Raw genomic sequence first — 13,914 nt, forward strand, 5'->3', positions numbered from 1 at the left:
CATTAGACATAATTAGGAACAATGAACAAATCACCTGGCAGGTAGGTTATTTGAGGGTTATAATCTCTAATGAGGAATTAGGTGCTCCAAATAATTTTCTTTATTTCTAGCTGAAGAAATCTTTAGGAGTGGAGTATCAGAAATTCTACCTCAAATATAAAACAAGCAGTAATAACCTTGAAATAACCAAACAATGAAAGCATCACCGAATTGCCATTACTTAATAAGTTGTACGCTCAAATCCGTGCAAAATCGGTTGGCAAGTAGAGGTAAGGTAAACAAATAAGCTGTCAAGAAGAGTTGTTATAATAAAGGGATGTGTTTTTTTTTTAGCTAGAGTAAAATTTCCCGAATTTTGTTAGTCTGTATTATCACTAGAAAGCGTTAGGTTGATGAAAGAGTTGCTGCCGTAGAATTACAAAGGTAATTAATGAATTCTACCCCTTATAAGGCAGTAGTGTACAGCGTTGGCGTTGCTTTTCACTTGCGACCCTCAATATGTACATCTATATAATTAAGACCCCCCACACACATACTTAGACTCTTCAGAAAGATGTGCTCATCAAGTGCGCCGAAGAGGAACCGAACGATGTGAGACCCCCCCCAGTGTGAACATTTTAATTAGCCAGCCGTTGCAGTGCATATACTCCGCACTCATACTCTTTTACTACTTCCGGCTTGTATTACTTTCCACTTTCTACCCTTAACTTCTCCTTCCTTTCAATTAAGTTGCGAAGGAAAAGTTATTAATGTGCATAAAAATTAACCCAAGTTTTGTTCTTATTGTACGTTGTTGGTTGCTATAAGCGAAAATTATTGTTCATATTCTTCAATTGTTCTGCTCTATGTATAAATATGTATATAAAACTACCTCCATTGACCTCGAAAGAAGAGTTATTATGACAGAATTTACATAAATGGAGGTCCAACCGAAGATATAAGCGAACAGAACAGTTTTCTTGAGTCTTCTTTCTTGGAAATTTTCTTGGCAATAGCCAAAGAGGTTCATCTAAATTCGGACAAAGGTAAGTTAGGACTATCTACCTCTTTGATTGGCAACGTTTTCTAAGGAAAAATTATAAATCAGCTGGGGGTAAAGCGATCTTCAAAAGTACTATTTGATTATAGTGATCTTGTATAAAGTTGAAGTCAACTACATTTTTTGGTAAACAGTTTTAGTATCACAAAAATTTCTCTACGTCAATTGCGGTAAGAAAAATGATGAGTTTTAGCGCCAGATGTAAATTTATGGTGAGCATAATTTACGTAACCTGATTGCACAGTTCAGTACCTGTCTAGGAAATACGCTACACCAGCGTACTCCAGATTTGAAAGACATGAACGCTTCTCTGAAGCTTTAATACAAGAAACCCCGTGTATGTGGATAACTTTAGAGAATTGTAAACTTTGCTTATGCTACAGTTGGTCCTAGAATTCCCCCCCCCCTCCGTGCGTAGCTTTATATTCTCTTCAATGGCAATTACCATTGTTTGGAGGTTTTAGACCACTAAAATAGAGGAGACTGTCTGAACAGACCTGGTATTGTCCTGGTAGAATGTTGTGGTCTGAGAAGGTAGTCAGTCGCTAGGGGAGGGAAGTGCCATCGTGTTCCGTGTTACAGCTTTGCAAAATCCTTTTCAATGTTAATCCAGAATGTATACACTTGTGGCAACGAGTTTAGTGCGGTAATTGGAGTGTGTAATTTGGGGGACATACAAGCGCGACGGCTCTGTCTCTCTCTCTCTCCTCAGCCAGCGAGATATTTTAACGTTAATTGTCACATTGTATTAGTTCAGTGAATCTCACTGAACTATTTTGTGTATAGAAGACAAATGTCTATGTATGTATACATGCATAAATTAAGGTTTTGAATAACACAGAATCTTACCGTTAGATTAGATTAGAACATCGGGTGGGATTACTGCAGCCAAAAGAGGCTTTTAGTGTCGACCTCTTTCTGGTAAGAGAAACCTCCAAATTAAAATTATTCCCAATGGGGCCCAGGATTATCCCCCAATGGGTTTTCTTTCTGCTGGTCTCCACGTGCCAGAAATCTGAACATCTAGGAATCTACCGCCAGCTGACACAGGAAGGATAAAACGAAATTGTCCCTTCCATTTTGGGACATCCTGAGGAAATATTTTCCTTCTCTATCTGACCCAATAAGATTAAAATAATTCAGAAGAGTATCGAAAGCAGAAATTATATGTTTTAATTAATTCAGTTCTTATACTTTAAGCTGCAAATTTAGTTCATTAAATTTGTATATCTCTTAAATACGTTGTCATTTTTGGAGGTAATCAAATAAACTTGCAAAACTTGGAGGCGCCACGGTAGCCGAGCGGTTAGAGGCGAGACCTGCGAAGCTAAATATGTATTGTGGTACTGGGTTCGATTCCCGGTCTTAGGCCTTGGATTTTATTTAATGGTTAATAAAAGAAATTTACAGTCAAGTATGTTTGCTAGTCGCCTCCGTCCACGACACCTAATTGGTAGTTGGACGTTAAGCCCCGCCTGAAAAAATAGGCGATTACTTTTACTTTACTTATTTTACATAGTCTTGGTTCTTCTAAGACAGTGATTCTCAACCACTGCGCCGCGAAAGTTTTGAAGTGTGCCGCCAAATTTTAGAAATGCATACAAAATGTAGAAGACGATACGAGAGTAGCATTATCATTTATACGACCAAATATAAACTGTAATTACCAAAAAAACATCAAGCTCAAATTTCTCATTAAAAGTATTCTTATTATTAACTTGTAATTAATCCCTTAATAAACATATACTGTTGTTTTTTGTAGTACAATATTATTTTATTTTATATCGAAAATAGAAAATAAACTATTTTACACAGTTTATTATGGGATAAGTAAAATACTTTTAAACTTATCTTATTGTTAGTGTACCGCCAAGTTTTGAAATTGTTAAAAGTGTGCCGCCACGGCAAAACAAAAAAGGTTGAGGAGAATCACTAGTCTAAGAACTCTGTAGAGAACATAAGAAAGTCTAAAGTCAATGACAATCAACAGCAAAGAATCAACCAACTTAAGAATTCTGTCATTGCTTTTGATTTAGTTGACCGTTTTAATGAGTGATCTGTTCGGGCGTACTCTGAGATCTTTAGCCAGGAAAAGGATCTTTTTCGTTCCTTTTACCCCCCTCTTTATTTTTATAGATCGTCTCCCTTATAGATTGAACTTGTGCCTACAGTGTTGTTTCATTGCCTCCCAACCCTGGGCAATATTTTTTGGGAATGTATGACCTTGAGAATTTTAGTAAGAGAGGAAGTCATGTTCATACCAGATGTTTTATTTTTTATATTCTGGTAATCTGAGAACCGGTATTTCCAGTGACGTGGACTCAATACTTCGTCTTCGTATACAGAGAGAGAGGGATCGTAAAAATAGTACAAAATTTTTATGTCCAGAGAGTGAGAGAGAAGGGTATAAAAGGGTTTTATGACGAAAAGAGGAAAGCAAAAAGGAGCCAGTCCCAAAGTAGAGAGTGTGCTGCGTGAATTTGGGCATGCTGCTGAGCAGAGTGGCACCGTTTAGCCCTTTTGAAAGTGGTGGTGGTGATGGAGGCGGTGAGGTCCGGTGTCTGGGGGTGGCAAGTAGTGTCTGGGGGCGGTAGAAGACTGACGATCGGCTCACAGTGCCGCAGTCCGTGTTCTCTACTCGGTCTGTTATAGTCAGCTCCGTGCTGAACGTCTCTTCTTTCCCAATAAACCGCTGCCTAACGTCGCAATCCTTAGTCGCTATTCAAACAATGTTAACTCCTTAAAGTTATGCCTTTCTATTCACGAACATTAACCAATAAGAAGTGAGTTAATTTACAACAGGATTTCAACTACACTGTGAGTACAATAAAGATAAATAACATTTTAAAATTTATCAAAAATTTATCTAATACTCCTTTTTCTTCCTCTGCGACTTCCTTCCACAACTCGTTCTACGCTTTTCAGTGGCTACAAATCGTAAACTACACCTTTGAAAAGATGTTGCCTGCCCTTTGTTTTGTAATATAGGAAGAAGAACCCCCTGTCATTTCTTTCATCAAACAGCACCTCTCAAGGCCAAGAAAAAATTTATTATTTGTCATTTCTACTGTTACTACGACCTATTTGGTCATACAGCATCGAAGTATGTGGGGATCGACTAAGCGTTCCAAAACTCACTACACCTCCAGACATTACAGTCCAAAAATACTTCGTAAAACGCTCCGTTCTACGGTATCTAATCTCACACTATCTATAATGTCCTCAAAATCCCCTTTCATTACAGATCTTGCTAACACTCGTTTTCTTAAATTTCATTCCATTCTACAGCAGCTCATCCTAACCCTCTCATAGAACACCTATCTCCTTCCACCATTACCAGGTAATCCTCCAAGGATATTGAAGAGAAGATGGCCTCGTGATCTTCTCTTATCGTGAGAGTAAAGCACGTTACTGGAGTGACACCACTGGGTGCCTTCTCCACTCATGATTTCCTGTTATTTCTTTTTTCTTTCACCATATTTGCTTGTTGCAACAACTGTTGCAGCGGTAAATTCCGATAAAAGATTGAAAAAATTTTGTCATTGCGTCAATTTTTCCAGGATCTTTTTTTTTTCCTGATTTCTAAGAATACTCTGGAGTCATAACCATGTATCCAGTGAATACTGCGGGGAAACTCGAAAACATTTTATTAGAGAACCCTAAACTCCGAATCTAGTTCCATCATATAATTGCTAAGAGACGAGGAGGTTCTTAATAGCTTTGACAAGGTCACCATTGTATAAAATGTGGCTGTCGCGAAAGGGGGTGGTTGATTGGTTGGATTGAAGGGACTTGGAATTCTAAGTACAGTTCGATTTCTAAAATCGAATTTATAGTCCTCAATAAATTCACATTCTTCTTCAAAAGAATTATGCCCCCGCAAACTCTGTATGCTAATTGTACATCTATTTTGTAGCATGTTTTCAGGAAGTTGCGATTAAGCGAAAGGAAGTGGATAGACTTCCATTTCAAAGTGCCATTCCTGTAAATTGTGCTATCCACACCTGTATAATATTCGCTTTTTTAAAAAAGGAAGTCAATTGGTCTATTTCTGTTATTATAGTGTTATGATATTGCATTGGTGCCAACATTGAACTCGATAATCAGATTTTGGTAATTATTATCAGACAAATCACTTTACTGAATCGATTTTTTGAACTAAATTGTATAACTTTCAATTCGATACATTTTCTTCTTGGACGTCGAAGTTCGTCATATGCATCTCTTTGAAGTGCCGCATTTTGCGTAAACTCAAACTATTGTATTAATAATATTATGCATTATTAAGGATTTAAATTTGTAACCAAAATTTCGAAATTTCTAGAAAATTGGCAAACCGGAAGTCTACTTTACTGAACGGAAATTACGTATTATACTTGTTAACTTTATAATATTCCAGTCAAGTGCCTTCTTGATCAAAGAAAATTTATTTACGTGAGTATTGAGAAGTGAAAGTTACGTAAGATTAGATTTAGATTTTTGGTTTTGTTTTTTCTCATTTAATAAAAAAAAAAGCCCCGCTATAGTTGGCAGACCTTTTGCCGGTTAAAAATGGCCGCACTAAAACCGGAAGCTTGTCACGACCGATACCGGAATATTTAGTTAAAGAAACTGCTCCAAACAAGGTCATATCTTGTTCGCATATCCGCTCCAACACATAGAGTGCTTTTTTGCTCAGCACCAACATCCTGCCCATTTCTTTCTAACACCATGCTATCCTGGAGATAGGAGAGGACGAGTTTTCTTTGCCCTTGTGAAAATCTATCTTAGAAGAAGAATGAAACCTAGCGAAAACTCTCACACAACTTTTCCATAATGCTATTTACGTAAACAACTTTTCTAGAGACTTGTAAACGAAGTAGAACGATACTTTGGAAGGATCCGTGACGTCACCAGATCCCTAAGACTAAAAGTTCCATATCAAAGCACAAGTTCATTTGTTAAGACTCTTTAGCAAAGATGATTACAGAGAACAATAGCCGTTTTGTACAATCAACACTTTCGGTGGACACATTTTGAAGCAGATAAATCACGGTAGTGTAGCGATGGAACCGTATTATCTACTAGACATTAAAGGATAACTTTAGTCTTACCCCTTCCTAAACTGTAATCTGTACAGTGGAGTACATTAGAGGCATGGAAAATTCATTGGAACCATGTTTACTGCTTTCCCTTTTTTCATAAATTACGTAATTCAACTTTTTTTGAAACTTACAATCAGCACTTCCGGCGAGAAGTTGTGCTGTAACAGACCCACATACAGACAAACCATTTTTTTTTTTTTTTTTTTTGGACTCAGGGCACCTCAGAACGGATATTTCCGGTGAATTCTCGAAGTAACTAAATTTGGCACGATCACAGTACTTCCTCTTTTAGTAACAAAACAGGAAGTGGAAATAAAAATCGCTAAAAACTGAAAAAAATTCTAATTAAATAAAGTATCTGTTTTGGTCGACTGTTTTTCTTTTAATTTGAACTCTGTTTCCACATATTCAAGTTAAAATTAAGCAGGTGATGCAGCTTTACACTTTACTGACACTTAAATCGAGATACATCTGTCCTCATCTTCCCATAAATCGAGATACATCTGTCCTCATCTTCCCATTGAGACGTAATTAATTTTATTAGGCATTTTTTTTTTTTGTACACTCTTCAAAACGTTATCGATCAACACGTGTAAGCAATCTCAGTTACCACGTTTAAAGGAAATGGTTGAACACGTTTTTTTGAGAAAAAACGAGAAAAGTTTTATGATAATGTGGCACTTCCGGTTAGCTGATTTTGACGAAAAACGTCCGTTCTTGACGTCATGTTGATCGCACACTTAACCCACACACTCATACAGTTTTTCTTACGTAAGAGTGGAGCTGTGCCATCTATATCACGGTACAGAATATTTAAAAAAAAAAAAAAAATGTATCATGTGATCTAGATCTAGATTATATTTAGAAAGACAGTCTTCACTTCCGATTACAGATAAGATATTAAATAATTTCTCCCAGAACACTGGCCGGAAATGGTTTAATATTAGCCATTCTGACCACTAGAGACCAAATACAGCCGGAATATTAGTTACTAAAAATTTTAAGACTTTTTCTCATCTAAGACTCTTGTCTTGGTGGCCCTTGCGTTATACTGGAGAAGTTTTTAAATATTTACTGGCGAACACTACAGGAGTCCAGAGGTGGTGGTATATCGCGGGCGATACCACTGGAGAATTTGCTCTCTACGTAGTGCCGTGGTGTGAAAAATAACGACTGGAAAAAAAAAGAAAAAATAATAAAGTTAGAGGCTAAAATAAGAAAAGCTAAGATAACTTATAGCTCGGCGTCTACCCAACAGAGGGGAGGGGGGAAGGAAGTAAATAAATAACTAAGTCAAAATAAAGTTAAGGTAGGTTCTTATTTTCTATAAAGATGAATATAAGTATTTATTTATTTATTTTGTTTGGTCACGCAACGTGTCTACTGTGTTTTTTTTTGGGGTACATGTCTTGAGATAGATGTCTTGAGGTACATGTCTTGAGGTACATGTCTTGAGATAGATGTCTTGAGATCAGCTTAATGCAAGAATAAACGTGTTTGAACACTCAAACTACGTTAAGACTGTTTGGTCAGTCTTTCTGGTCTCTATTAAATGAAATTCTATTCTTTATTATGTTGATACTCGTATCTTAATCGCTCACGTCATTTGTTCAACGTTTTCTTGTGGAGTAGAAAGTTTGGCATGCAGGGTGCATTTCGATGGAATCGATAAACTGGAATATCGAGTTGGCAAACTGTTCCAGTCTCCCACTAGTCGCACAGAATGATCTATGGCAGGGGTCTCAAACTCAATTTACCCTGGGGGGGGGGGGCCCGCTGGAGGTAGAGTCTGGGTGAGGTTGGGCCGCATCAGGTTTTCCACAAAGAAAAGCTCTTACAAAAACATTCCAATCTTATCAAATGTCTTCATTTTTTCATCCTTTTTTGGGTTAAAAAAATTAAAATAACAAATTCATAAGAAAAAAAAATAAATAAATGCCATGCATTGCTATCATTGTGAGCAACTCCTCTATGACTTCAAAATTGTCATCAACACCAGGAACATAGATTGCGAGATGGGCTAATGTCCCGCTTCCGAGAGCAATATACCCCACCGTGATTGGTAGGTTCATTCAGCTCCGCTCACATCACTGAAAAGTGCACTTTTAAATAATAATAATAATAATGTAAAAAAAGTACACTTTACAAACCCTACTTCCGGCCCGCAGCAGACGTAGTTTCACATAATCATATGATTTAGATACACGACAATAGTTCTAGTGTAAAAAATAAACAAATAACTATAATTGAAACGGAAATAGAACGATACAGTAAATCATGCCAAATATATTTTGTGTAATTATAAGAATTAGAGCAGGAAGTGGCTAATTAATTCCCCCCCCCCCCAGAACTACTAATAAAAATGGAGCCAACTTAGCTCTAGAGCTGAAACAGCGAAGAAGCTGCAGAGTTTGGACGCAAGTTGATAGCAAATGTCTAATGAACCGAGAATTTATCGCTAAATCTTTTACTAAATAAGTACAAAGTAACTACCAAGTATTGATTACCTTAATTTCCTTATTTTTGGCGTTTTTCCATTTCTTTAATATCTATTTCCACCAATTTCCGCTCGGTTGATTTTTAAAAGAATTTCCATGTGATTGAGAGGGGGGGGGAATTTGTACTTAGCTCTCTATCGACTGTGCTGGGCTTAAATTGAAACTCATTAATAATAAGTAAGCATTTCAAAATAGTGAAACAAATCTGTCCACTAGATTGGCATTTCCGGTAAGACATTTTACTTGAAATTTGGAAAAATCTTTAGTCCCATATTTGATTCTTATTAACACTATATCCCTCGGTGTCACTTTTTAACCTAAACGTATCCTGGAAAAAAAACATGTTTCCCTAATCTCTCGCCGCTCCCATCCACATCCTGAAGCAGTTTAATAGTTCCCCGTCACCTTTTTCCCAATCAAGACCCGGCAACTCCTAGTTTCCTCTCTTATTTGCCCCCCAGATGGTTGCTCAGTGTATGGCTGGTCTTTTGTGGTGATCTCGAAACTAAGCTCAAGCCCCTCTCATGAACTGCTTCATAAGATTTATTTTCAGCATTTCCAGAGACTCTCGCATTTCGCGCTACTGCTACATGTTTTGAAGTGGCTTTTCTATGCCACTATTTTTTGGGGCTTTATTCCTTTTCCAAGTTATCCTATCTCAAAGGCCATCTTATATTTTCCAGCTCTTCAAGTTCAAATCCTCGATCCATTCCCATAATACTAGATCTCGTTCCTCTGATCTCTATATTCCCTCACACCGTAGTTCATTCCTTTTCCAAGTTATCCAATCCCAAATGCCAACTTATATTTTCCAACTCTTCAAGTTCAAATCCTCGATCCATTCCCATAATACTAGATCTCGTTCCTCCGATCACTATATTCCCTCACACCGTACTTGATTCCTTTTCCAAGTCATTCAATCTCCATTATGTAAGAGGCCATCTTACATTTTCCAACTCTTCAAGTTCCAAATACTCAATCCATTCCCGTAGATCTCGTTCCTCTGATCTCTATATTCCTTCACACCGTATTTCTTCCTTCGACAAATCCTTCCTAGTTCGCGCTACCTCTCCCCGGAACTCCTTACCTTCATCTATCCGCCATGTTCCTACCCTATCTATCTTTAAATCTCTTCTGCCCAATTATCTCCTTTCTACCCAGCTTCCTCCGAAACTATAATTGTATTCTTTTATTTTATTAATTTTAATTTTTCATTTTTGCTAATACTTATTTTTATTTATAAATATTTAAAAGTTAGGCCAAACCAAACCTCTAAGTGTACGTGTATTAATTCTTAGGGGACAATAGTCCCAGGATAATAAATATATTTTCTTCTTCTTCTGTATTGGTGGCAAGGCAGTACAATATAATAGTACTGGCCCTTTTAGAGCAACATCTGGAGCACTCAACTCTCCTCGTAGCACCCTTCTTTGTCAATTGTTTCAAAAATAAAAAATTCTAGATCTTCTAGGTGAACCGAAGCTTAACTTTTTGTGAGGTTTTCCGTTTTTGAATTACGTAGATACGTACCACATACACAGTTATTAGCCAATTGGCTAAAAAAAAAACCACTTCCGGGAACCTTAACACAAACACTTCCGGTGAATGCCTAAAAATAGGAAATCAATACGATAACAATACTTTCTCTTATTGTATTGAAAAGTGAGAGAAAGTAAATACAAAAAAAAAACAGAAAATATTTGGAAAATAAAAACTTTTCACTTGTGAGTGGAAAAACACTGGAAAAACAAAAAAGAGAAAAGTTTTTGTCTACGATATACATTTAGGGCTGATCAAGTTAGCTGTGTGTGGTACCTAGAAGCTTTAGAGCAAAGTATACAGACGTATAGTTTCATTTGGGGGATGTTCAACAAGCAGTGGCGAAGTAACAGGTTCTGAGAAAGTTTGCTTAGATGGAGGGAAGATGAACGTTGTTAGTGTATCGGCGGTAGATTTGAAGTGCGTCAAGTTTTAGTGGTGGTTGTGAGTCAGTGAAAAGCTACAAGTTTCAGAGTGTGTGTGCGTATGTTTTATGGGAAAATTTGTAATTTATCAGTTTTGTAACGCTCAGGTTTTGGCGGCGTTTAAGAATGGAGTGGGTGGGGAGCTCGGAGGCAGTGACAGGAAGCCGTACACAGGAAATACGTAGAAGCGAACCAAACTTCAACCTACTTTGTGAGCCCTCGATGTACGTCTGGGACTCGAATTAGTCAAGTTTAAAGTCCATGCAGTAATTAAGGTCTCTTCTCAGCTCTATTATTCTCTCTCTCTCTCTCTCTCTCTCTCACACACTCACACAAAAACAAACCCACATTTTCCTGGATCTTGGCCTCCCTGTGGGCACCCCAGCCTAACCACCCAATCTGAACACATTACAGTTCCCCCCTAGACACTAATGGCTGAATTCTCATAGGGTTCGTACAGTTGAAGTATTGGTAACTATTTGGGTCGAACTCTAGCTCACTTATCCAGACAGAAAACAGGTGACCTCGAGTTGAATGCGGTCGAGAAGGTGCTTCCGAAGCACCTGTTGCTTGACCCGTAATAAGGTTTCTGAATAAGAATATATATAGTACAACCTCGACTAACCGGCCCGCGGTTAACCGGGATTCGGATTAACCGGGATCATGTTGAGTCATCATAAGAACACCTGGTTCGGCGCCGCGAAACACAAGTTAATTTTCGGTGGCGACAGGAAAAGTTTTTGTCTTCCGATGTAACATAATTGGTAGGCATGGCAGTAACTCTTTTATACCTGATTTTCTTGAAGGGTCCATTATGTATGTATGTAAAAACCCAAAATATGGTGCAATTAGTGCTGAACATCTTGGGATTTACCACGGGTCTTACAAAAGACCATGGGATTTACGTTCGGTAAATGGTTGATTTTCAATTTCACGGTTAGGTATATGTAATATTTTTAGTGGATAATTACTATGTGATACTGTGTATTCGGTTTATCCGGGATTTCAGTTTTCCGGGGTGAGTATAGTCGGAGGTCAGACCGGTTAATCCCGGTTGTACTGTATTGGTTTCGTGACCGTAAATTTGTTAAATTAAGGATTCAGAAATTGGCGAAGAATCGGTCAAATAAAAAAACAACAACTCGTCTTTTTGCCAAAGTTTCGACAAATATATTGTCTTCTTCAGGGCCTAGATACGAGTATTATACAGGGTGTTCATTTTAAGACGGCTCAAATGCATTTCATGCCTAAACGGTTAATCTGAGCAAAAAATGGTAGAAGAAAAATTTGTTGCCCGTCACCTCTAGTTTCAGAATATGTGACTTGATTTTAGATTCCTGCCCGTGTACGCGACTGACGCGCGACCAAAAGTGAGGGTTCGCAGTTGACCCCCATTTACATACAGTTTTAAAGAGTATAAAAAGTTATGAAAGAAACTGGAAACCGCAATTCGATATCTTCAAAATTAAAGGTGCTAGGCCATTTTAAAATCTGGTATTTATTAATCATATTTCAATTTTTTAACTTGTTATCAAAGAGAAAGAAGAGCACGCGATAGGTCATTTTTATGTATTTTTTCATCCCCTTTCTACTAAAAATATTGCGAAGGCAGTAAAGCGAGTATTTTTCTTAATATCGGGAAATAAGTCGTTTTCCGAGTGATTTTTCTAAGAAAAATCAAATTTTAAGAGCTTTAGATGTTCTCAAGCATACACAAAATGGCTAAAAATTAATTTTACATCTGTTACAAACAAGAAGGTTTAATAATTATTTGGCAATTTTGGGAGAGTTGCGTTTAATTACCAAAAAAATTGGAAACCTCCTGCCACATATTTAAGTGATCAATATCTTTCATGTAAAGGATCAAACTTATTCCTTAATTTATCAAATAATGCACTTTACACAACTTCTGAAGCATGTACTGTGCTTTCAAAGGAGCCTCCTCTGGCTCGCAAGCCAGGTTAGCCTGGAGGCTATCAACTGCTCTCTGTATCTGAGAAGGCATTTTTTGAGTGATTCCTAACAATGGCAAGCGAATCCCTAACTTAGTCCCATCCGAGTATAACTAACATGAGTTTATAACTCACCGCTGACTCACGGTTTATAACTCGCAAACTTCAAAATCCTTTACATTCGAGTCCATGCTAAGTAAAATAAAAAAGCTAAAAAAATAACAGAGAATTTTCATTATTTCAACTACCATAGGGACCTCCCTAAAATGGATTAGGGATAAAAATTATTTCAAAGAATATTTACGATATTAACTTACGTAATTACCTGAGTTACACTCAGCCATTGCAGTAAAATGGAGGATATCCTTTTAAATAAGGAACATGGGCTTCAAATTGTTCTTGGAAAAAGTTCCAGAACATAATTGTAATTAACTTTTTTCGTTCTGGATGGGGGAGAATGGGGGAATGATGCTCTTTGTTGGCTAAATACAATGGACAGTGGCTAGTAGCCTAATAGCTAGTCGGCTGACCCATTATTGTACCATTTTAAAGCGCCGAGGTGGCTATTGTCCGAGTGATGGATGATCTTAAAGAGTAATATTCCATGTTAACCTCCCATTATGGGGGGGCGCCACTTTTATTTTTTCCAAAAAAAGCTGGAGTCAAGAATTTGTTCTATATACAAATATAACCTAAAAACAACAGATTTCACTTTTCATATATTTTTTTTTAGGGGGGTTTAAATCCATTAAAAATAAACGCAAAATATAAAGGTTTTTCCAAATTTTGGTTATCCGAGTTGACAGTCTGTCTCCACGAGAATTCAAAATTGCAAAAAGAACAAATTTTCCGGCGGAAAATCCAGGGAAAAATACATTTAAGGTGGCCGGAAAGGGACTGATAAGAATGAGGCTTTCCCCGGAAAGAGCTCTGTTCCTGTAAATTAACACCATTCTTCAACAATAAATATTGTCGTAACATTATTTATTAGAATGAAATTGTTTCGCCTTGGAACGAATGGGGGGGGGGGAGGAAAGGATGTCCAAGAAACTATTTCTTGGACATCCAGGAAGGGCTGAGCCCCGGGTGAGATGGCTCGACAATGTTGAGCAGCATCTGAGAGATTTGGGCTTGAGAAGATGGAGTAGAGTGGCCCAAGAAAGAGGGATGAATGGCACAAGATTATTGAGGCGGCCAAAGGTTCTTCATGGACTGTAGTGCCAAACAAGAAGAAGAAGAAGAAGGATCTCCCCTCCAGACACTGTACTGGATACAGCATAGAAGGTCGAGAGAGCCTGGTCTCGAACGTGTGGACAGTTTCAAATCGCTTGTTACGGCTAATAATGATGATAGCAAGGAAATACAAGCGAGAATTAT

The 13,914-nt window shown here is 37.6% G+C and overlaps 1 protein-coding gene across 2 annotated transcripts in view; it reads left to right on the forward strand.

Moving 5' to 3' along the window:
• Nucleotides 1-1,579: 1,579 nt before the first annotated feature.
• LOC141454897 (suppressor of lurcher protein 1-like) overlaps nucleotides 1,580-13,914 on the forward strand; it is a 434,339-nt gene continuing 422,004 nt past the window's right edge. For both annotated transcript variants that reach the window (XM_074129590.1, XM_074129592.1), the window contains exon 1: nucleotides 1,580-3,856. The gene's annotated coding sequence lies outside the window, so the exon portion shown is untranslated. The remainder of the gene's footprint in view (nucleotides 3,857-13,914) is intronic.

The sequence above is a fragment of the Rhodnius prolixus genome, unplaced genomic scaffold (assembly GCF_049639745.1).
Source record: "Rhodnius prolixus isolate KJV_2025 unplaced genomic scaffold, Rpr scaffold_15, whole genome shotgun sequence".
Taxonomy (NCBI): Eukaryota; Metazoa; Arthropoda; class Insecta; order Hemiptera; family Reduviidae; genus Rhodnius; species Rhodnius prolixus.